We start from the raw sequence: 24,274 nt of genomic DNA, 5'->3' as shown, positions 1-24,274 counted from the left end.
ACTTGATCTATTACTGAATAAAAATGAATCTCTTGAAAATGAAATAAAAAACATAAAAAAAAAATATAAATGATCACACAAATATAACGGAAAATCTAATAAGTGAAAATACAAATCTGAATAGTGAAATAGATATTTTGAAATCAAAATTAAATAATACGAGTATGTTGTTAAAAATACATAAACAAAAAAAGCCAATTTAAATAATTGTGTACAAATAAGTGGTATTCCCTATTATGACAATGAAGCATTATCAGAGATTGGTTCAAATATTTTGAAAATTTTCATCTTAAATCCCAATGAGCATTTAATTAAAGATATGTATAGAATCTTAAAGATATGTATACCAAAAGACTGGTATTGCAATGGTATTGCAAATAAAAAGGACATGCTTGAAGTTTTTCTGCATACACAGAATATAGACGTGTGCCTCGTAACTAAAACACATATGACCTTAAGAAGCAGGATTCGGTTTCCAGGTTATAGAATTTACAACTCGAATCATCCTGGAAATATAGCGAAGGGCGGAACGGCGATAATAATAAAAGAAAATGTGGTGCATTGCGATCTGCACCAGATGCAAACCGAGGGAATGCAAATGACAGCGGTTCAGATCACTTCGACTAAGCAGAAATTTAGAGTGGCTGCATTATATTGTCACCCTAGATTTAAAATTACGGCAGAAATGTTTCAATGCGTTTTGACAGACCTGGGCGATAGATTTATATTGGGGGGTAACTTTAACGCCAAGCACACTGATTGGGGTTCAAGGCATACTTCAACTAGAGGAAGAGAACTTAGGACAGCAATTGGCGGCACGGAGTGCCTTTTTCATTCTACTGCGAAGCCAACGTATTGGCCAACCGATGTTAATAAGTGTCCAGATTTAATAGATTTCTTCATAACGAAACGGATTGCGAAAAATTTCATCGAGGTACATGATAACTACGATCTCGACTCCGATCATTCGGTGGTTATTCTTGTGCTTAAGGAAAATATAGTTATGAAAAGAGCGAAACCTGCGCGGACAAATGGAACTACAGATTGGTCAAGATTTCGCTTAGAGATTGAACGTCAAATAGATCTAAGGAAAAGAATAAGAACGACCCAGCACATAGATGAGGAGGCCGAAAACTTTACTAAAATTATTCAAAATGCGGCTTGGAGTAGTTCCAAAATTAATGTTATTAGGAGGGGGGCATTAACTATCCCCCACATATACTAGCAAAAGTAAAACGAAGCAGGCGGGCGAGAAAATGGTGGCAGCAAACGCATGATTCTGCTGATAAAACCAGATATAATCATGAATCGCAACAACTAAGACATTGTATTAGAAAATACAAAGAGGATTCGGTTGCTGATTATGTTCAAAATTTGACGGCGTGTGAGAAAACCAATTACTCACTGTGGAGGGCAACAAAGAAAATGAAGCAACCTATCAAACATCTCGCTCCTATCAAAAACAAAGATGGAACGTGGGCAAAAACTGACAAGGACAAGGCAAATGCGTTTGCGGATCATTTGGCCGATATATTCTGCCCGCATGACAGCCGGAGCGTGTATGAAAATGAGGAATCTGCTTTTGTTGGGGATACCGTGACTATTCCAATTGTCAAGGAAAGAGAGGTCATAGAAGAAATCAGGACTCTTAAACCTAAAAAGGCCCCAGGATTTGACCTAATAACGGCCGATATTTTGAAAGAATTACCCAAAAGGGGTATAACGATGCTTACGCGCCTAATAAATGCGTGTATAAGGTTCAATTACGTGCCTGAAATTTGGAAAGTTGCAGAAATAATCATGCTGCACAAACCTGGCAAACCTATAGACAAGGCGACTTCTTATAGACCAATCTCATTGTTGCCTATGATTTCAAAACTGCTAGAGAAACTTTTATTGAGAAGACTCCAGCCTATAATTGAAAGTAAAAGGTTAATCCCGAATCATCAATTTGGTTTTCGCCGCAACCACTCAACCATAGATCAGATTCATAGAATAACTGATCTAATAGAAAATTCACTGGAAGAAAAAACCAATATGTTTTTCGATAAGGCCTTCGATAAGGTTTGGTATTGTGGATTAATAAAAAAACTTAGGCGATTACTACCAAGGCAGTATATTGACCTGCTCGAATCTTACCTGACTAATAGGGTATTTCGAGTTAAACAGGAAGAGGAGGACTCTTCGCTTAGGGATATCAAGTCGGGGGTACCACAGGGGAGTATATTGGGCCCGATACTATACTTGCTATACATAATACACGTGTGATATTCCTGAATCGGAAGGAGTGACAACAGCTACATTTGCTGACGATACAGCAGTTATCGCAATAGGACGAAATGAAAATGAATCTACACAAAAATTGCAAAGGGCCAGTGATGAGATCTCAAAATGGACTAGAAAGTGGAATATAAAACTTAACGAGGTGAAATCAGTACACGTAAATTTCACTAATACTCGTAGGAAAATTGACAATTCATTTTCGGTTCGAATAAATGGCGTCTTGATTCCGTCCGCAAACACAGCGAAGTATTTGGGAATGACGTTGGACGCGAAGCTCAGATGGAAGGAGCACATAAAGAAAAAGAGGTCTCAACTAGAGGAGGAATACAGAAAGTTCGAATGGCTTTTGGGGAGGCGTTCCAAATTGACAATATACAACAAAGTTTTGATATATAATCAAATATTTAAGCCTGTCTGGGCTTACGGTATTCAGTTATGGGGCTGAGCTGCGCAGACTCATATCCAATCTATACAAAGATTTCAAAATAGAGTATTACGGGACATTGTAAACGCCCGTAATGCCGATATACACAGGGATCTCACGATCCTAAGTGTCACAGACGAAATTAAAAAGCAAGCAGCCAATCATAAAATGCGTTTATCCAATCATGTCAATATCGAGGCGGCTCGATTGGTTGACAATCAAAACTTTGTTAGGAGACTTAAACGTACGAGACCTTAGTTTAGAGTTTGTTATCTGGAACAATGAGTACTTAGTACGCTATTGTGCCAGATCAAAAGCTTGTAAATAATCAAAAAGGTTAGAGCAAAATTAATGGTTAGTCGTTTTCGACTAGTTTTATAGCTTATTTTGAGGAGGGTGTTTTTTAGTGGATTAAAGTTCCACACTACTGCTTTTCGTTTGGCAGTGTCTTTCGAGATTTTTCACTCTTCCTCTCGGTAACAAAAAAAAAAAAAATGTATAGAAAAAATGATGAGATAAAAAATAAAGTTTCTGGTCCGAAATCAATTATAGTTGAATGAAATAAAACTCTAAATTTAAATTACTTTCAACATACAAGGAACATAAAGAAATAAAAATTACATCAGTTCCGGTAAAATCTTAAATGACAATTCTAATCAGCCGATGTTTATTAATGAAAGTTTGTCTAATTATTATAATTACATATTTAAAAGAGCTCAAGATTAAAAAAAATCATTTTTGTTTAGGTTAATGATGGCAAGGTTTATGTTAGAAGGGATTCGAAAAGTAAAACTATTCATATTCAAACCCTAGAATCGCTAGATGAATTCTCAAAACATTAATAATACCTGCCATTTTATTACTAACCCAATCAACAGAAATTATGATTGGCTGCATGAATTGAAGTATAAATATTATACCTAAATTCATGCAGCTTAAAAAACAAAGAAGATGATATTGAGATGATGCTTGAAATTTTCAAGAACTCCAAAATTAATTTTCCAAAGGAAAATATTGGAATTTCTCTATTTAATGTTTTTGAAGAATTTTAAGAAAACTTTTTTAAAGAATTTCAAGCTTTGATTTTTAAACGAAAGATTAATTTAGAAAAATATAATATGTATTATTCTTTCTAAAAATTAAAAAATTTAGTAAAATTGTACATATTTTAAAGTTTCTTTTTTTGTTGTGAATTATGCATTTACTATTAAATTATAAAATATCATTTTAAAAAAAATAACGTTTTTTGTTAATTAGCAACCGTAAAAAATATTTTTTTTTACGAATGTAAACCTATAGAAAGATGTATTGAAAACAAAATTGTGCCCAATATTCATCAAAAATCATAATTTCTAACATTATTCTTTTATTGCTTCTTTTCAAAGAGAAAAAGATAAGCAGACAAAAAAATGCATATAGTCGTATGTACTTAGGTATATCATTTACATATATGTACACCTACGCATATCCAACGAAGAAAAAATTGTATGAGGAACATAATATTTTGTAAATGTGTATTAATTTTTGAGTTTTCAAAATTCATTTGAACAAAAAGTAATACATACTACTGCAAAGTGGAATGAATTTGCATTATGCATGCATAATTATGTACATATATAAATACAAGCACCGTAATATATTTATTGATATGTTATGAACTTGATATAAGGGTTGTTGCCACTCTGTACTCTTTTATGTACTTTCCGAAAAGTAAAATATTAAGAAGTATGCGAACCAGAATATTAAACATGGATGCGAATAAAAATTTTTGTTTGGAATGTTAAGAACACACATTTGTACTTAAATGTTCTATACATGCAAAACTAAACACGCGTACACAATTATTCCTTATAATTTTTGTATTTTTTTTCTACATTTATTTTGATCTAATTATATGTGTTCATATATCAATCATCATATATGTATATATGTAAATACACAACATAAATGTGTATGTGAATATGCCGTGCGAAGTGGAAAAAATTACCATTTACGTTTTGAAAAGCTACCTATGTAGTTAACAAAATGTTACCAAAATAACAATGTGATGCTGTTATATACATGTTATATAAATATTTATTGAAAAATTATTGTCTTTTATTTAATATTTTATGAATTATGTAAAAAAATAAACATATTTTCAAAATAAAAAAAAAATTTAAAAAAAATATATAAGCATGTATACATATATTATTTATGTGCTAAAAAAGTTGGTGTATGCTCAATTTTGTGAGTAACTGTAGGCAAAAGTACAAAAACTCTGATCTGGTAACCGCAAATTGTATGTCTTTGATTGTTGCTCAAAATTTCAAGAATTTCCTTTAAAATAGTTTTAAGTCCTAAATTTTCCTTTTAAAATTTAAGAAAATCAGTAAGCCTTTAAGTTAATATTTTGAACAATTAACACTTCTATTTACAATATTTACCAACGACGTCTGAAAACAACAATTTTTTCTTTAAAGGTCTTTAATTGGAAAAATTTTATTTTCCATATTAAGAAGAAGGTGGTCTGCAAACAACACTTTTTTTTGTTTTATAAAAATAACAATAATTTAACAATGTTAGTATCAAGAATTGGAAAGCTCACGCAACCCAGCTAATTGTAAGAAAAAAAAATATTATTGAAATTACTACTATTCTCTTTAAAAATAGCAGTGATATTGTAATATTTTTTCAAAAAACAATACGAAAAGGGATACATTGTCAAATTCGCGTTATATCTCGTTTTTCTAAAATGTATACAAAATTTATTCACTTTGTTTTTGAAAGTGAGACGTTCTGTCGATAATTTGCGAAAAAATACAAATATCTAATTGAAAAATTTAGCAATCTTGTTGGGAAAATTAAATATCAGTTAGAAAAATTGAGAATTCTGATTAGAAGGCGAATAAAAAGTGATTAGGCTGTAAATTATAGTTTCATAATGTTAGTAGAAGATGAAGGTACGTACACACGTTTAGTAAAATAGGAAAATTTGATTTTTTGAATTTTTCTGTTTGAACTGTTACTGCGCTGTGAACACATTTTACTATTATGTAGTAAAATGTGTTCACAACGCAGAATTGCTTTTCAAATAAATTTTTCAATTTTATGATAACGTAAACGAATTCGTTGGCGATAACTCTGTTTAAAAAACATTTCCTGATTTCCGAAGTACATGATTGCATGAAATGTAGAATCACAATTTTTTGTTCTAGACCTGTATTTTTTTGTTGTGTAAATGATTAAATAGTACAACAAAAAGAAAGTTCACTTTGATGTGTTCCTACGAAAATTTTTTTAGCAATGGTTGACATTCGTTCAATTCTCCTTACCATCATCATAGTTTTATGTAAAAGTTTTTTTGGAGCCTATTTTCAGCAGAAAATATTTTTAGCAAACTGATTCTTTTACTCCCACGTAGAAAAATGTGCACAAAACTTTTTTTACCCTCGATTTTTGTTTTTTTTTGCATACATAAGATTCAATCGCAGTTTGAAAATTAACCAAAAAAATATGTCCGTTGGATATAAAACTTAAAAGAACTTTAAAAAGAGAAACAATTTCTCGCAAAAAGAAAAAACTCTCATTTAAAAAAATAAACCAGACAGAAAAATTGAAAAAATTTCAAAAACTTCTTACATAAATAGGAGATAGACTTCATTTCAAAATATTTATCAAACATAAACAAATATTTTTTGATTATGCCAAAAACCGAAAATTATGATTTTGGATGATAAAAGTATAAAACTTAGAAAAAACCATTTGGGAATCCATTTTGTTTACTTTATTTTATTTTTAGTTAAAAAGTTTTGAAAAAAAACTTTTTGTTGATGAAAAAATTTTTTTTAAAAAATAAAACCTTCAGAAATAACGAAGAAAAACGTACATACATATGTATGTGACAGCTGAAGATTTTAAAAACACTGAAGCTTGCATAACACTAAATTTTCCTTTGCAAAACTTGAAAAAGCTTTAAATATTGAAAAAAATAAATCGTTATCATTTTCTCTCATTTTAGTCCAAAAAGTGTTGTATCAGACATGCAAAAACTTTATAAATTTTTTTTAAGTTTCATAAAGTTTTTGAAAACTTTCTGATATCAGACAGACCTAATTTAAAACAAAAAAAAACAACAAAAAAAAAGAAAAAAGTATGACAAGTATTGACAGAACAATTTGACATCATAAACAAAAGAATATAATAATTAAATTCAAAGTTTTTTTATTGAAAGTTTAATCGAAAATTAAATTATTAGCTTGTTGTAGTCTTGAGGGATTTTTTGAAACATTGAAACATAATAAAGAACAATTGTATGAAACTTGGCATGTACAATGGTCCTTTGAGCATCTGCATTCTTTGGGCGTTGTTACTTTTCCTGTTCTTTTGTATACTCTTTCATCTTCAAATTAGCAGAAATATCAAGGTCTGGATCTTTATTTTTCTGTGAATGTACATATGTGTTAAAACTGCGAATGCATTTTTAACACAAAATGATATTTCTGAATCATCCTTTTTTCTTTTTTTTTCTATGAATTGAATAACAATTTTCTGAGCAACATATCGAAAATTCTAGTGTAGTATTCATTGATATCCTAAAAAAAATTAACAGAGCTTAGAAGTCTTTTTATACCCTGCACTTCGTGAAGGGTATATTAACTTTGGTATGGAGTTTGTAACTACTTGAAGGAGTCATCTGCGGTATGGACATATATATATATTCTTGCTCAGCGTAAAATTCTGCGTCGATTTAGACATGTCCGTCCGTCCGTCCGATCGCACGATAACTCAAAAACGAAAAATGCTATCGACACCAAACTTTCACAAGTTTTTTCTTTTGTGCCAAGGACGAACCCTATTGTTATTGGACTAATTCGGACAACGGGTTCGGGTAGCTGCCATACAACTCAAAGAATTTATTTTAAATATTTCGAAAACTAATAAAGCTATAAATATAAAATTTTGTATACATGTGTCCAATTACATTTTACACATGCTCTAAAAATTATAATGGGATAGCTGCACCGGTTCGGGTGGCTGCCATACAACTCCAACAGCAAATTTTTTATATTCGGCAAAATAATAAAGTCAGATTCATGAAACTTGGCAGTCATGTGTCCAATTATAGGTCAAATATATTTCTGAAGTTTTAGAAGAATTGCTTGACAGGTTCGGGTACCTGCCATACAACTCCAGAAGCTAATTTTAAATATTTGGAAAAATAATAGAGTCAGATTCATGAAACTTGGCAGTTGTGTGTCCGGTTGTAGATCAGACATATTTGTGAAGTTTTAGTGGAATTGCTTGACAGGTTCGGGTACTTGCCATGCAAGTCTAAAAGCTTATTTTAAATATTTGGAAAAATAATAAAGTCAGATTCATGAAACTTGGCAGTTGTATGTCGAGTTATAGGTCAGATATATTTCTGAAGTTTTGGTGGGATTGCTTGGCAGGTTCGAGTAGCTCCCATACAAGTCCAAAAGCTTATTCTTAATATTTGGAAAAATAATAAAGTCAGATTCATGAGACTTGGCAGTCGTGTGTCCAATTATAGGTCAGATATATTTCTAAAGTTTTGGTGGGATTGCTTGGCAGGTTCGAGTAGCTCCCATACAAGTCTAAAAGCTTATTCTTAATATTTGGAAAAATAATAAAGTCAGATTCATGAAACTTGGCAGTTTTGTGTCCGATTATAGATCAGATATATTTGTGAAGTTTTAGTGGAATTGCTTAACAGGTTCGGGTACTTGCCATAGAACTTCAACAGCAAATTTTTTATATTCGGCAAAATAATAAAGTCAGATTCATGAAACTTGGCAGTCATGTGTCCAATTATAGGCCAAATATATTTCTGAAGTTTTAGAAGAATTGCTTGACAGGTTCGGGTACCTGCCATACAACTCCAGAAGCTAATTTTAAATATTTGAAAAAATAATAAAGCCAGATTCATGAAACTTGGCAGTTGTGTGTCCGATTGTAGATCAGATATATGAAGTTTTGATGGAATTGCTTGACAGGTTCAGGTACCTGCCATACAACTCCAAAAGCTAATTTTGAATATTTGGAAAAATTATAAAGTCAGATTCATGAAACTTGGCAGTCGGATGTCCAATTATAGGTCAGACATATCCGTGAAGTTTCTATAGAATGTCTTCACGGGTTCGAGTAATTGCTACACAATAACGAAAGGTGCAGGGTATAATTCAATCGGTTTATACCGACTGAAACGTTTTTACTTGTTTTAAATTAATTTTTTAATGCTTTAATAACGAAAAACTTTAAGAATTAAGAACTAGTAAAGTAGAAAAAGATGAATTTTAACTTTTTTTAATTAAAAATTCTGTGACTTCACTCAAATCAACGCAAAGTGCAATTTATTTCAACTATGAATTTATTTAAACTTGCATTTACTTATTTCAATATAATTGGAATTCTTAAAATTATTGGAGTGGTACTCGTATAACTTCACTCTTTGAGTATCAACTTTCAACTAACTTTTTAAGAATGAAGAAATAGAATGTATGTTAGAATAAAAATACCTATAAGAAATAAAAATTTTGTATTATAATTTAGTCTTAAGGAAGATTCAATAAAGTATTGTACGAAAAATAGAAAAAACAGGAGTTTAATTTTACACTGTGAATACACATAACTGTTACACTATTTATTCTTAAAGAGGGAATGGAAAGGAGTTTATTAAGATGGCGGAAATTAACTTAACATCGTATTGTGGCAAGTGTAATTAAGCTTGTAAATTAAATGAAAAAATTTTTTTATTTTGTGATGGAGTGTGCAACAAACCATTCCATAAAATTTATGCTGATCTATCCACTCAAAAGCTTGAAGAAATCAAAAAAGATACACTAATTTGGTTTTGTGTAAAATGTAAATCATCTCGCGATCACCGTCGCAGTGCATTATCTTTGCCTTCAATTTATACTGAAGCGAATAATAAAAGTACTCAAACTTTGAATAATAGTGTTTCTAGTCTACAGTCTAATTCAAAATACACTAATGAAGATCAGTGCAATTTTCAATCGCTTAATAAAAAACTTGATCTATTACTGAATAAAAATGAATCTCTTGAAAATGAAATAAAAAACATAAAAAAAAAATATAAATGATCACACAAATATAACGGAAAATCTAATAAGTGAAAATACAAATCTGAATAGTGAAATAGATATTTTGAAATCAAAATTAAATAATACGAGTATGTTGTTAAAAATACATAAACAAAAAAAGCCAATTTAAATAATTGTGTACAAATAAGTGGTATTCCCTATTATGACAATGAAGCATTATCAGAGATTGGTTCAAATATTTTGAAAATTTTCATCTTAAATCCCAATGAGCATTTAATTAAAGATATGTATAGAATCTTAAAGATATGTATACCAAAAGACTGGTATTGCAATGGTATTGCAAATAAAAAGGACATGCTTGAAGTTTTTCTGCATACACAGAATATAGACGTGTGCCTCGTAACTAAAACACATATGACCTTAAGAAGCAGGATTCGGTTTCCAGGTTATAGAATTTACAACTCGAATCATCCTGGAAATATAGCGAATGGCGGAACGGCGATAATAATAAAAGAAAATGTGGTGCATTGCGATCTGCACCAGATGCAAACCGAGGGAATGCAAATGACAGCGGTTCAGATCACTTCGACTAAGCAGAAATTTAGAGTGGCTGCATTATATTGTCACCCTAGATTTAAAATTACGGCAGAAATGTTTCAATGCGTTTTGACAGACCTGGGCGATAGATTTATATTGGGGGGTAACTTTAACGCCAAGCACACTGATTGGGGTTCAAGGCATACTTCAACTAGAGGAAGAGAACTTAGGACAGCAAGTGCCTTTTTCATTCTACTGCGAAGCCAACGTATTGGCCAACCGATGTTAATAAGTGTCCAGATTTAATAGATTTCTTCATAACGAAACGGATTGCGAAAAATTTCATCGAGGTACATGATAACTACGATCTTGACTCCGATCATTCGGTGGTTATTCTTGTGCTTAAGGAAAATATAGTTATGATTGGTCAAGATTTCGCTTAGAGATTGAACGTCAAATAGATCTAAGGAAAAGAATAAGAACGACCCAGCACATAGATGAGGAGGCCGAAAACTTTACTAAAATTATTCAAAATGCGGCTTGGAGTAGTTCCAAAATTAATGTTATTAGGAGGGGGGCATTAACTATCCCCCACATATACTAGCAAAAGTAAAACGAAGCAGGCGGGCGAGAAAATGGTGGCAGCAAACGCATGATTCTGCTGATAAAACCAGATATAATCATGAATCGCAGCAACTAAGACATTGTATTAGAAAATACAAAGAGGATTCGGTTGCTGATTATGTTCAAAATTTGACGGCGTGTGAGAAAACCAATTACTCACTGTGGAGGGCAACAAAGAAAACATCTCGCTCCTATCAAAAACAAAGATGGAACGTGGGCAAAAACTGATAAGGACAAGGCAAATGCGTTTGCGGATCATTTGGCCGATATATTCTGCCCGCATGACAGCCGGAGCGTGTATGAAAATGAGGAATCTGCTTTTGTTGGGGATACCGTGACTATTCCAATTGTCAAGGAAAGAGAGGTCATAGAAGAAATCAGGACTCTTAAACCTAAAAAGGCCCCAGGATTTGACCTAATAACGGCCGATATTTTGAAAGAATTACCCAAAAGGGGTATAACGATGCTTACGCGCCTAATAAATGCGTGTATAAGGTTCAATTACGTGCCTGAAATTTGGAAAGTTGCAGAAATAATCATGCTGCACAAACCTGGCAAACCTATAGACAAGGCGACTTCTTATAGACCAATCTCATTGTTGCCTATGATTTCAAAACTGCTAGAGAAACTTTTATTGAGAAGACTCCAGCCTATAATTGAAAGTAAAAGGTTAATCCCGAATCATCAATTTGGTTTTCGCCGCAACCACTCAACCATAGATCAGATTCATAGAATAACTGATCTAATAGAAAATTCACTGGAAGAAAAAACCAATATGTTCTATCATATTTTTGGACGTAGCCCAGGCCTTCGATAAGGTTTGGTATTGTGGATTAATAAAAAAACTTAGGCGATTACTACCAAGGCAGTATGTTGACCTGCTCGAATCTTACCTGACTAATAGGGTATTTCGAGTTAAACAGGAAGAGGAGGACTCTTCGCTTAGGGATATCAAGTCGGGGGTACCACAGGGGAGTATATTGGGCCCGATACTATACTTGCTATACATAATACACGTGTGATATTCCTGAATCGGAAGGAGTGACAACAGCTACATTTGCTGACGATACAGCAGTTATCGCAATAGGACGAAATGAAAATGAATCTACACAAAAATTGCAAAGGGCCAGTGATGAGATCTCAAAATGGACTAGAAAGTGGAATATAAAACTTAACGAGGTGAAATCAGTACACGTAAATTTCACTAATACTCGTAGGAAAATTGACAATTCATTTTCGGTTCGAATAAATGGCGTCTTGATTCCGTCCGCAAACACAGCGAAGTATTTGGGAATGACGTTGGACGCGAAGCTCAGATGGAAGGAGCACATAAAGAAAAAGAGGTCTCAACTAGAGGAGGAATACAGAAAGTTCGAATGGCTTTTGGGGAGGCGTTCCAAATTGACAATATACAACAAAGTTTTGATATATAATCAAATATTTAAGCCTGTCTGGGCTTACGGTATTCAGTTATGGGGCTGAGCTGCGCAGACTCATATCCAATCTATACAAAGATTTCAAAATAGAGTATTACGGGACATTGTAAACGCCCGTAATGCCGATATACACAGGGATCTCACGATCCTAAGTGTCACAGACGAAATTAAAAAGCAAGCAGCCAATCATAAAATGCGTTTATCCAATCATGTCAATATCGAGGCGGCTCGATTGGTTGACAATCAAAACTTTGTTAGGAGACTTAAACGTACGAGACCTTAGTTTAGAGTTTGTTATCTGGAACAATGAGTACTTAGTACGCTATTGTGCCAGATCAAAAGCTTGTAAATAATCAAAAAGGTTAGAGCAAAATTAATGGTTAGTCGCTTTCGACTAGTTTTATAGCTTATTTTGAGGAGGGTGTTTTTTAGTGGATTAAAGTTCCACACTACTGCTTTTCGTTTGGCAGTGTCTTTCGAGATTTTTCACTCTTCCTCTCGGTAACAAAAAAAAAAAAAATGTATAGAAAAAATGATGAGATAAAAAATAAAGTTTCTGGTCCGAAATCAATTATAGTTGAATGAAATAAAACTCTAAATTTAAATTACTTTCAACATACAAGGAACATAAAGAAATAAAAATTACATCAGTTCCGGTAAAATCTTAAATGACAATTCTAATCAGCCGATGTTTATTAATGAAAGTTTGTCTAATTATTATAATTACATATTTAAAAGAGCTCAAGATTAAAAAAAATCATTTTTGTTTAGGTTAATGATGGCAAGGTTTATGTTAGAAGGGATTCGAAAAGTAAAACTATTCATATTCAAACCCTAGAATCGCTAGATGAATTCTCAAAACATTAATAATACCTGCCATTTTATTACTAACCCAATCAACAGAAATTATGATTGGCTGCATGACTTGAAGTATAAATATTATACCTAAATTCATGCAGCTTAAAAAACAAAGAAGATGATATTGAGATGATGCTTGAAATTTTCAAGAACTCCAAAATTAATTTTCCAAAGGAAAATATTTGAATTTCTCTATTTAATGTTTTTGAAGAATTTTAAGAAAACTTTTTTAAAGAATTTCAAGCTTTGATTTTTAAACGAAAGATTAATTTAGAAAAATATAATATGTATTATTCTTTCTAAAAATTAAAAAATTTAGTAAAATTGTACATATTTTAAAGTTTCTTTTTTTGTTGTGAATTATGCATTTACTATTAAATTATAAAATATCATTTTAAAAAAAATAACGTTTTTTGTTAATTAGCAACCGTAAAAAATATTTTTTTTTACGAATGTAAACCTATAGAAAGATGTATTGAAAACAAAATTGTGCCCAATATTCATCAAAAATCATAATTTCTAACATTATTCTTTTATTGCTTCTTTTCAAAGAGAAAAAGATAAGCAGACAAAAAAATGCATATAGTCGTATGTACTTAGGTATATCATTTACATATATGTACACCTACGCATATCCAACGAAGAAAAAATTGTATGAGGAACATAATATTTTGTAAATGTGTATTAATTTTTGAGTTTTCAAAATTCATTTGAACAAAAAGTAATACATACTACTGCAAAGTGGAATGAATTTGCATTATGCATGCATAATTATGTACATATATAAATACAAGCACCGTAATATATTTATTGATATGTTATGAACTTGATATAAGGGTTGTTGCCACTCTGTACTCTTTTATGTACTTTCCGAAAAGTAAAATATTAAGAAGTATGCGAACCAGAATATTAAACATGGATGCGAATAAAAATTTTTGTTTGGAATGTTAAGAACACACATTTGTACTTAAATGTTCTATACATGCAAAACTAAACACGCGTACACAATTATTCCTTATAATTTTTGTATTTTTTTTCTACATTTATTTTGATCTAATTATATGTGTTCATATATCAATCATCATATATGTATATATGTAAATACACAACATAAATGTGTATGTGAATATGCCGTGCGAAGTGGAAAAAATTACCATTTACGTTTTGAAAAGCTACCTATGTAGTTAACAAAATGTTACCAAAATAACAATGTGATGCTGTTATATACATGTTATATAAATATTTATTGAAAAATTATTGTCTTTTATTTAATATTTTATGAATTATGTAAAAAAATAAACATATTTTCAAAATAAAAAAAAAATTTAAAAAAAATATATAAGCATGTATACATATATTATTTATGTGCTAAAAAAGTTGGTGTATGCTCAATTTTGTGAGTAACTGTAGGCAAAAGTACAAAAACTCTGATCTGGTAACCGCAAATTGTATGTCTTTGATTGTTGCTCAAAATTTCAAGAATTTCCTTTAAAATAGTTTTAAGTCCTAAATTTTCCTTTTAAAATTTAAGAAAATCAGTAAGCCTTTAAGTTAATATTTTGAACAATTAACACTTCTATTTACAATATTTACCAACGACGTCTGAAAACAACAATTTTTTCTTTAAAGGTCTTTAATAGGAAAAATTTTATTTTCCATATTAAGAAGAAGGTGGTCTGCAAACAACACTTTTTTTTGTTTTATAAAAATAACAATAATTTAACAATGTTAGTATCAAGAATTGGAAAGCTCACGCAACCCAGCTAATTGTAAGAAAAAAAAATATTATTGAAATTACTACTATTCTCTTTAAAAATAGCAGTGATATTGTAATATTTTTTCAAAAAACAATACGAAAAGGGATACATTGTCAAATTCGCGTTATATCTCGTTTTTCTAAAATGTATACAAAATTTATTCACTTTGTTTTTGAAAGTGAGACGTTCTGTCGATAATTTGCGAAAAAATACAAATATCTAATTGAAAAATTTAGCAATCTTGTTGGGAAAATTAAATATCAGTTAGAAAAATTGAGAATTCTGATTCGAAGGCGAATAAAAAGTGATTAGGCTGTAAATTATAGTTTCATAATGTTAGTAGAAGATGAAGGTACGTACACACGTTTAGTGAAATAGGAAAATTTGATTTTTTGAATTTTTCTGTTTGAACTGTTACTGCGCTGTGAACACATTTTACTATTATGTAGTAAAATGTGTTCACAACGCAGAATTGCTTTTCAAATAAATTTTTCAATTTTATGATAACGTAAACGAATTCGTTGGCGATAACTCTGTTTAAAAAACATTTCCTGATTTCCGAAGTACATGATTGCATGAAATGTAGAATCACAATTTTTTGTTCTAGACCTGTATTTTTTTGTTGTGTAAATGATTAAATAGTACAACAAAAAGAAAGTTCACTTTGATGTGTTCCTACGAAAATTTTTTTAGCAATGGTTGACATTCGTTCAATTCTCCTTACCATCATCATAGTTTTGTGTAAAAGTTTTTTTGGAGCCTATTTTCAGCAGAAAATATTTTTAGCAAACTGATTCTTTTACTCCCACGTAGAAAAATGTGCACAAAACTTTTTTTACCCTCGATTTTTGTTTTTTTTTGCATACATAAGATTCAATCGCAGTTTGAAAATTAACCAAAAAAATATGTCCGTTGGATATAAAACTTAAAAGAACTTTAAAAAGAGAAACAATTTCTCGCAAAAAGAAAAAACTCTCATTTAAAAAAATAAACCAGACAGAAAAATTGAAAAAATTTCAAAAACTTCTTACATAAATAGGAGATAGACTTCATTTCAAAATATTTATCAAACATAAACAAATATTTTTTGATTATGCCAAAAACCGAAAATTATGATTTTGGATGATAAAAGTATAAAACTTAGAAAAAACCATTTGGGAATCCATTTTGTTTACTTTATTTTATTTTTAGTTAAAAAGTTTTGAAAAAAAACTTTTTGTTGATGAAAAAATTTTTTTTAAAAAATAAAACCTTCAGAAATAACGAAGAAAAACGTACATACATATGTATGTGACAGCTGAAGATTTTAAAAACACTGAAGCTTGCATAACACTAAATTTTCCTTTGCAAAACTTGAAAAAGCTTTAAATATTGAAAAAAATAAATCGTTATCATTTTCTCTCATTTTAGTCCAAAAAGTGTTGTATCAGACATGCAAAAACTTTATAAATTTTTTTTAAGTTTCATAAAGTTTTTGAAAACTTTCTGATATCAGACAGACCTAATTTAAAACAAAAAAAAACAACAAAAAAAAAGAAAAAAGTATGACAAGTATTGACAGAACAATTTGACATCATAAACAAAAGAATATAATAATTAAATTCAAAGTTTTTTTATTGAAAGTTTAATCGAAAATTAAATTATTAGCTTGTTGTAGTCTTGAGGGATTTTTTGAAACATTGAAACATAATAAAGAACAATTGTATGAAACTTGGCATGTACAATGGTCCTTTGAGCATCTGCATTCTTTGGGCGTTGTTACTTTTCCTGTTCTTTTGTATACTCTTTCATCTTCAAATTAGCAGAAATATCAAGGTCTGGATCTTTATTTTTCTGTGAATGTACATATGTGTTAAAACTGCGAATGCATTTTTAACACAAAATGATATTTCTGAATCATCCTTTTTTCTTTTTTTTTCTATGAATTGAATAACAATTTTCTGAGCAACATATCGAAAATTCTAGTGTAGTATTCATTGATATCCTAAAAAAAATTAACAGAGCTTAGAAGTCTTTTTATACCCTGCACTTCGTGAAGGGTATATTAACTTTGGTATGGAGTTTGTAACTACTTGAAGGAGTCATCTGCGGTATGGACATATATATATATTCTTGCTCAGCGTAAAATTCTGCGTCGATTTAGACATGTCCGTCCGTCCGTCCGATCGCACGATAACTCAAAAACGAAAAATGCTATCGACACCAAACTTTCACAAGTTTTTTCTTTTGTGCCAAGGACGAACCCTATTGTTATTGGACTAATTCGGACAACGGGTTCGGGTAGCTGCCATACAACTCAAAGAGTTTATTTTAAATATTTCGAAAACTAATAAAGCTATAAATATAAAATTTTGTATACATGTGTCCAATTACATTTTACACATGCTCTAAAAATTATAATGGGATAGCTGCACCGGTTCGGGTGGCTGCCATACAACTCCAACAGCAAATTTTTTATATTCGGCAAAATAATAAAGTCAGATTCATGAAACTTGGCAGTCATGTGTCCAATTATAGGTCAAATATATTTCTGAAGTTTTAGAAGAATTGCTTGACAGGTTCGGGTACCTGCCATACAACTCCAGAAGCTAATTTTAAATATTTGGAAAAATAATAGAGTCAGATTCATGAAACTTGGCAGTTGTGTGTCCGATTGTAGATCAGACATATTTGTGAAGTTTTAGTGGAATTGCTTGACAGGTTCGGGTACTTGCCATGCAAGTCTAAAAGCTTATTTTAAATATTTGGAAAAATAATAAAGTCAGATTCATGAAACTTGGCAGTTGTATGTCGAGTTATAGGTCAGATATATTTCTGAAGTTTTGGTGGGATTGCTTGGCAGGTTCGAGTAGCTCCCATACAAGTCTAAAAGCTTATTCTTAATATTTGGAAAAATAATAAAGTCAGATTCATGAAACTTGGCAGTTTTGTGTCCGATTATAGATCAGATATATTTGTGAAGTTTTAGTGGAATTGCTTAACAGGTTCGGGTACTTGCCATAGAACTTCAACAGCAAATTTTTTATATTCGGCAAAATAATAAAGTCAGATTCATGAAACTTGGCAGTCATGTGTCCAATTATAGGCCAAATATATTTCTGAAGTTTTAGAAGAATTGCTTGACAGGTTCGGGTACCTGCCATACAACTCCAGAAGCTAATTTTAAATATTTGAAAAAATAATAAAGCCAGATTCATGAAACTTGGCAGTTGTGTGTCCGATTGTAGATCAGATATATGAAGTTTTGATGGAATTGCTTGACAGGTTCAGGTACCTGCCATACAACTCCAAAAGCTAATTTTGAATATTTGGAAAAATTATAAAGTCAGATTCATGAAACTTGGCAGTCGGATGTCCAATTATAGGTCAGACATATCCGTGAAGTTTCTATAGAATGTCTTCACGGGTTCGAGTAATTGCTACACAATAACGAAAGGTGCAGGGTATAATTCAATCGGTTTATACCGACTGAAACGTTTTTACTTGTTTTAAATTAATTTTTTAATGCTTTAATAACGAAAAACTTTAAGAATTAAGAACTAGTAAAGTAGAAAAAGATGAATTTTAACTTTTTTTAATTAAAAATTTCAAAAAAGTTGATTCTGTACGAGAGATTCTGTACAGAGTTACAGTCCGATATACATATATGTTACCAAATATTGGTTAAATTTTTGAAAGAATTGTGAAAATAAAGCTTGATAAAATTCCAATAAATAAGAAAATTGTACCAGAAAATCAATTTGGATTTAAAGAAAAGCATAGTACAGTCCACGTAGTAAATAAATTAACATCATTGTTGGAGCCCAAATGCAAAAAGATGTGTAGGTGCATGTTTACTCAATTTGAAAACTTCGTTCGATACCTTATAGATAGACGGTTTGATCTACAAAATGTTAAGATATAATGAAACTCTGGAAATTGTCTCTAATTTTGCATCAGGTTTGCAACAGGATAGACTATTAGGTCCAACTTTATTTAATATCCTTATATCCAACATATTTCAACATAAGGATTTTGAATTGAACGTGAACAAAGGGAAAGCTTTAGCAGATGACATACTAGTATAAACAAGTTCTTTATTTATTTATTTATTTATATTTAGCTCAAACATTTTACATAACTAAAAATTAAAGAATGAATATACAGATACATATTTTTTAGACAGAACAAATTTTTGACTTAAAAATTAAATTTAAAAATTATACAAAATAAAACTTATTAATAATAACATTCGATTAAATATGAATATAGACAATGAAGAGGTAAAACAAGAATTTGTTAAAATAAAGCAAAGGGTTAACTATAAGTAAATAGAAGCTTTTTCATCGTGTCTTTCTTCAGTGAAAAGTCAAGTCTGTATTTGTGTTTGTTGCATAAACGCAGCATTCTGCTGAGAGGTTCATGTTTCCCATAATTAGTCCTATGAAAAGGAACCATGAAAAGATCCGGGGAACGAGACCTAAGGTTGGAATTAAACACAATTTTATTTAAAATGTCGGGGGAGATTAAGTCAGTTTTCATAAACTGAAAAATGAATAACAAATCCACGACGACACGTCTTCTACCCAGTATGGGTAGGTCAATTAATTTGAGTCTGTGCACGTAAGGTGGAAGAATGATGCGGTCCTCTCAAGGAAGAAGGCGCAGTGCGAACCCTAAAAAATTTTTTTGAATAAACTCAATCCTATTAATATGTATATCATAATAGGGTGACCATACTTGTGAAGCATATCCAAGATGAGGACGGACTAGACATGTGTAAAGTGATTTTAAGACGTAAGGATCATTAAACTCCTTTGACCAGCGTGTAATGAAACCTAACATCGAGCTTGATCTGCATATGATATGATTATAATGGTTAATAAATGATAACTTACTATCGAAGCAAACTCCCAGGTCCATTATTCAATCAACTTGACCAAGAGCTTGGCCATTCAAAGTATAGTTTGTAAAAAATGGCCGTTTTTGCCTAGAGTAGCACATTTGTGCACATTTACTTACATTGATTTTTAAGTTGTTACTTAAGCAACGTAGAAGCGGTTAAGATCTTTCTGAAGACACAACGCATCATTTGTAGAGCTTATTTTTTTTAAAATTTTCATGTCATTAGCATATATTAATACCTCACTGTGCGTTAGCATTGAAACATCACCATCAATTGGATCTTAGTGACTACCCTGGCGTACACCAGAATTAGACGAAAGAGGCGAGGAAATTGCTGAACGAAAGAGGACTCTGTAAGTCCTGCCAGCGAGATATGACTTTATTCATGCTAAGAATTTGTCAGGGAATCCTAAGAGTTTCAATTTTAAAATAATAATTTCATGTGGTAGTATGTCAAAGGGTTTGCTAAAGTCTGTGTAAATCACGTCCCTCTGATACCCATTTTCCATATTATTTGAGAAAACTGTCGTGGCTTCCACTAGATTAGTCACCGTGGATTTCTTTTTCAAGAAGCCATGCTGATGCGTACTAATGAATGGCATACAATGGAAATAAATATTGTCATATACCATCAACTCAAAAACCTTAGGAATTGCCGACAGTTTGGCTATAGGACGATAGCTTGACACGTCATTTTTATTGTTTTTCTTATGGATTGGTCCTTCCAGACGGACGGGAAAATACCCGAAGAATAAGACTTATTAAAAATTAAGGTTAAGATGGGCGCCAGAGTAGAGCAGCACCTGCTTAAAATAATCTCAGGAACTCCATCTGGTCCAGGAGAAGGGTTAGAACCCAAATTAGAAAGATATTTTTCAACCGCAAAAGAGTTCATGACAAAATTTGTAAAGGTAGTTTTAGGATAGTTATCAATGTGCCGAAAGTTGTCGACATTTAATTGAAAAGATGAAAAAGATAAGATTCGGCGAAAAAGTTACGAAAAAATTTGGAAATAATTTAGTTAGGATATATTATTCCTAACGTTCTTTTGCTGCTAATTTAAATTGATCATACGACAATCGGAAATTATCATAGTCCCTGTCGCCTTTAGTGGAGAGATATTTGCACCACAGCTTATTCTTTTTGTTGCGAAGTACCCTCAACTCTTGTGAAAACCATGGAGGGCCAGAGCCAGTATCTTTAGTTTTCAACACTGGAATAAACAATTCAAATGCAGCAAAAATTATTTCGTAAAACTTACCCGTCATAGACTCAATATCAGTAAAGTTAAATACTGAAGAGAAGTCGTAAGTAAAAAAGAAATCATCTAGCAATACGAAATTCGCCCTTTTAAAATCAAAACGACAGAAAAAGGGCTCGTCAATAGATGGTTGGTCGTCAATGCAATAAGAGAAAGATATCGGAGGATGATAGATATCAACGTTAACCAACGGATCCGGGACAGTTGTAGGTAAACAATTGTACCAATTGGAAGTAAAGACTAAATCCAGTTGCCTCGACTGATGGTTTGTTATTGACGATATTTGTTGCAAATTATTTAGATGAAAGGTATCTATAAAGGACAATTCCAACTCACTAGGACAGTCAATTGATATCAAAAATGGTTTCTCATCATGAGTCATCCCCCGATCTCTGAAGCGAGATAGTACATATGTACTGTCGCCATCTTCAACGGACCTTTTGGTCATACGAACAATCGGTGGAGTCAGCGGATCTACAAAATTAGCAGGCGGATGTGTTTGCAATGAGCGAGTATTGAGTAGGTTGTGAGGGTTGGGTATAGATATAGAAAATTGGGTGTTAGCTGTAAATGTTTTACCCTGAATCAGTGTTAGAAGAAACTGGAGAAATTTTGAAATTAACACCAAAAATAATGTAATTATAATACATAAGACAAAAGTGAAATACTTTGGAGTAACACAGGCAAATAGGTTAAATAATGTCTTTATATCTAACAAGTCCCAATGCTCAGAGAGAAACTTGAAAGCACGACCTTATTTTATATGGGTTTTTTTAAATCGAAGTGGCTATTTTTTGAGAAGAAATATTAAAATAAATTCACACTTATTATAAAGCAGGTAAAATTTCGAAAATATATTTGAAAAATCAAGAAAATATATTAATATTTTCATTCATAATTATTTTAAAATTCTTGAAACAGCGGAAAAACAACAAGCACAACCTTCACCTTCAACATTTTATATGTTACTGAAAGCATTTCATTATTTTTAAGGGAATAGCTTTTTTTCTCATAAGTTTTTTTCTCATAAGGGTTAGTTAACTCAAGATATGGAAGTAACTGTGGTGTCAAGTTGAAAATGTAATTAATGAAAGATAATTATTAAATATTGATATGAATACATAGTAAAGAAAAAATTTGAAGAGGGAATTAGAAAATAATATCTAAAATACATTCAAATATTATTTTTTAAATACAAATTTTATATACACTTCTAAATTTTACCTCTATTTTTGAGAAAATTTTTAAAACTTAATATATTACCTAAGTAAAAAAATATTTAAAAGGTTTTTGAAAATAAGGATATAAAGGCTTTATAAGAATAAAGGTTTTGACAATAATATATTTTTATGACCCGATTCGAATATCTTTTTTAATTTTGAAATAAATAGTATCTCAAAATGACTCAAAAACTCCAATTGTAAAATGACAAGTAGTAGGTACTGATATCCGTAAATTTTTGTCCGTTTGCGTTTACTAATAAAATTCATACACAGGCAGGGCCATTTTATAATTTTCTCTTGTTTACCTGCTAATAAAATATGAAAGAAGAGCACAACAAAATTTTTGAAGCACTCAATATAACATGTTTGAAATAGTTTTAAAATAATTATTTTCAAAAAAATTGATTGGAAGTAGGTACTCGTACATACATATTTATTTTTAATAACTTAAAAACTAACTGACATTATTTGAAACAATTTTATAAGTAACGTATAAATAACCGTAATGAGATAATTTAAATTGTTGAAATGTGTCAACCTATATTAGTTTTATTAACATTTTTGTTAGCCGACACTACTCAACTTACCTTATTGGGAAATACAAAATGTGCATGAAAAAACATACATCCTTCCTCATCAACATTTGAAACCATACTGAAATATGAATTTCAAATTTTTTATCATTTTTTCTTTCCTCCTACCTTTCTTTCTTTAACGTGCAATTTAAATGGGAAGCTTTTTAAAAAATGTGTATAATATCCTGCGATTTTTTAAAATATTAAACTCTTTTTTACGTAAAAAAAAAGAAAAAAATAATAAGAAATATGACACGATCAGTGGCATTTAAAGAAAAAAACAGGAACGAAGCCAAAAATTCGTAATATTTCGTAAAAAAAATTGAGTAGTGGGACTTAGATGTAAAGACATTAGGTTAAATTTGACCAAGTATACTGCCAATCAGCTACAAAAAGCGAAAAAAGCATTTGGAATAAATAAAAGCCTTTTCTATAATAAAAATGTAAGTCCTGGAGTGAAAATAATAGATTATAAAGCCCTAATTAGACCAGTAACAACGTATGGTGCCCAAATTTGGTATAATATAAATGCAATTAATATGGAAAAAAATAAAAAAACTTTTATCTAATATGTACATAATATGTATGTGTAAACATATATAGCACCAAAGACCATATATTTAAAAGACAACAAATTTAGTGTTTAGGTATGAAAAATTTTACGATTTTCCAATTTTTCCCAGACCCATCGGTTGAGCTTCGTTGAAATATGCATCAGATTTTAATTTCTGTTATACAGCACAATAAAAAAAGAAAATATAAAGGTGAAGTGATGTATTAATATTTTTTTCTAACGATAAGCAGGGCTGGATTCTGGTAGATTTCTACATAACTCTGCTTACCTTTCCGTAAACACAAGTTCTTAATACTGACATTCTTAGACTATTATTTTTTTAACAGAAAAAAAAGGTTGTTTTCAGAACACATTCTTCTTAATATTGAAAATAACACTCTTTGTTATTAAAGACTTACAGAAAAAAGATCATGTTCTCTAATAGGTTGACAAAATTATTATGAATGGAAGTTTTATTTGTCCAAAGAAAGCACCTAAAGGCTTACTGACTTTCTTAAATTTTAAAAGAAAAATTTGAAAATTAATATTTTTTTGAAAGCAATTTTTGAAATATTGAGCAATACTCAAAGAAATAAACTTTGCGGTAATGTGCTTACAAATCAGATTTTTTTACTTTTGTATACATAATAGCATCACGTTGTTATTTTGGTAATATTTTTCTTTAGTAAATGGTATTTTTTTTTCCCTTCCTGCAAAAACACTTTAATCAATCTGCTTTTGAATATATTATGATTTTTGGTGTGTATTTAAATATGCATAATATGATAATTAAAT

This window comes from Condylostylus longicornis, unplaced genomic scaffold (genome assembly GCF_029603195.1).
Source record: "Condylostylus longicornis isolate FDR11 unplaced genomic scaffold, ASM2960319v2 ptg000024l, whole genome shotgun sequence".
In the NCBI taxonomy this organism is placed as follows: domain Eukaryota; kingdom Metazoa; phylum Arthropoda; class Insecta; order Diptera; family Dolichopodidae; genus Condylostylus; species Condylostylus longicornis.
Note: the sequence above shows the minus strand (reverse complement) of the source record.